Genomic DNA, 2,485 nt, shown 5'->3' on the forward strand with positions numbered 1-2,485 from the left:
GTCTCAAGTTATTTTTTTCTATTTCAGCTTTGATTTCTTCATTGACCCTTTAATTTTTATTAACATATTGTTTAATTTCCAAGTTTTCCATTTGTTCTCAATTGTTTCTCTGTTTTTGAGTTCTAGCTTCATGGCATTGTGGTCAGTAAAGATGCTCAAGTTAATTTCTATCTTCTTAAAATTGCTGAGATGTCTTTTGTGCCCAAGTACATGATCAATCCTGAAAAATGCTCCATGTGCCCTTGAAAATAATGTGTATCTTATTTTGGGGGGGTGAAGTGCTCTGAAAATATCCACAAAGTCTAATATTCCTATTGCATTATTTAATTTCTTTCTTGCTTTATTTATTTTCTGCCTCAGTGATCTGTCCAGTGATGTTAATGCAGTGTTGAAATCTCCAAATATGATTCATTTCCCATCACTATCCGCCTTTATATTGGTTAGTAATTATTTTATGTATTTAGGTGCTCCTCTATTTGGTGCATATGATTTAAAGAGTGTATTATCCTCATCTTGTATCACTCCTTTAATCATTATACAGTGTCCTTCTTTATCTTTTTTATGATCTTTGATTTAAAGTCTATTTTGTCTGAAATCAATACTGCAACACCTGCTTTTCTGGTTTTTCCTTTCGTATGGAATACCCTTTTCCATCCTTTAAATTTCAATCTATATGTGTCCTTCTCCCTGAAGTGGGTCTCCTGTATGCAGCATATTTAAGTTTCTTGCTTTATTATCCAGCCTGCCACTCTATGGCTTTCAACTGGAGCATTTAGTCCATTCACATTTACAGTAATTGATGATAGGTTTGTGTTTATTGCCACTTTGACCTTATTTTTGCAGTTGATTTTATATTTCCTCTTTGTTCCTTTCATCTTCCTTTTATGGTTTAGTAACTTTCCTTTGTATTATCATGAATTTTATTTAGTTTTAGTGACTCCCTGATAAGTTTTTGTCTTGTTGTTACCCTTTTTTATGTCTATTAGCCAATTACTGTAACTGATTTTATTAAACTGACAGTAACTTGATCTCAAACCCTATATACCAAGTACAAAAATTTTTAAAAGGAAAGACAAAGAAAACAGTTCTGTATTTTCCTGCCTCCCTGTCCCACACTAAATGATTTGTATGTCTTGTTTTATAATTTCATGTTTATTTTATTTGTAATTCATGAGTTATCACCTTTCTAGCTGTGAGTTTCTCATTTCTGTATCATCCTGCTGCTTTTCTATTTAGAGTAGACCTTTCAATATTTCTTTAAGCATGGGTGTAGTGTTGCTAAACTCTTCTAGCTTTTTCTTGTCTGTGAAATTCTTTATGTCTCCTTCTATCATAAAGGATAGCCTTGCTGGATAAAGTATCCTAGAGTATATCTTTTTTTTCAATCAGGAATTTTAATATATCTTGCCACTCCCTTCTGGCCTGTAGTGTTTGTGTAGGGAAATCAGCTGAGATCCTTATGGTGGTTCCCTTGTAACTCACTCTTTGCTTTTCTCTTGCTGCCTTTAGGATCACTTGTTTATCCTTGACTCTGGCCATCTTAATTACATGTCTTGGTGAGGGTGTATTTGGTGTCTTTCTGTTTCAGATCCTCTGAGCTTCCTGTACTTGAATATCTGATTCCTTCTTTAACTTTGGGAAGTTCTCAGTCATGACTTCTTCAAACACCCTTGCAATCCCCTTTGATCTTTCTTCCCTTTGTGGGACCTCTATCATGCAAAGATTGGCATGTTTTATATTATCCCTTAGGTCCCTTATGCTTTTTTCATTTGTTTCTGGTGGTTTATCTTGTAAGTCTTCTGATTAGGTGCATTCTTTTGTCCTGTCTCCTAAGTCACTAATTCATTCCTCTGCGTTATATAGTCAGGTTTGCACCACCATTATATCATTCCTCGTCTCAGTCAATAAATTTATTTATTCTACTCGGCTCTTCTCTATAGCTGCCATTTCATTTATGACATATTTTACATCTCAAAACACTATCTCTTTTATTTCCTTCAGTACTTTGATCAGTCCTTTTTTGAAATCTCAATCTAGTAGGCTATCAATATCTATTTCACTGATCATTCTTTCAGGGAATTCTCTTGTTAATTTAATTGGGAATGCTTTCTCTGCTTCTTCATCTTGCTCCTAAATCTCTGGCACTGTGTTTTATGGAGTATTAGTTACCTACTGTGGTTCTAAAAGAGTTTACCTACCTAATGCCTATGTAGTAATACAACTTAGGAAAGAGAAAAAAGAGACAGAGAGATAAAGAATTTTAAAGAAGGGAGAAATAATAGTTTGAAATCATCGTATAATGAATAATAGAAAAGCAAGTGGAAGCAGAATTTTGAAAAATAATAATAATAAAAATATTTTTAAAAAATTTCAAAGGGATGAATATGGGGGTATATATAATTGTCTAAGGAGCTAAAAATTAAGAGGGTAATGGAAAATGGAACAGGTAAAAACAGATTAAAAAGGGGGGGTTGTTGGTGTCCTC

Source organism: Camelus ferus, unplaced genomic scaffold (assembly GCF_009834535.1).
Source record: "Camelus ferus isolate YT-003-E unplaced genomic scaffold, BCGSAC_Cfer_1.0 contig1020, whole genome shotgun sequence".
NCBI lineage: Eukaryota > Metazoa > Chordata > Mammalia > Artiodactyla > Camelidae > Camelus > Camelus ferus.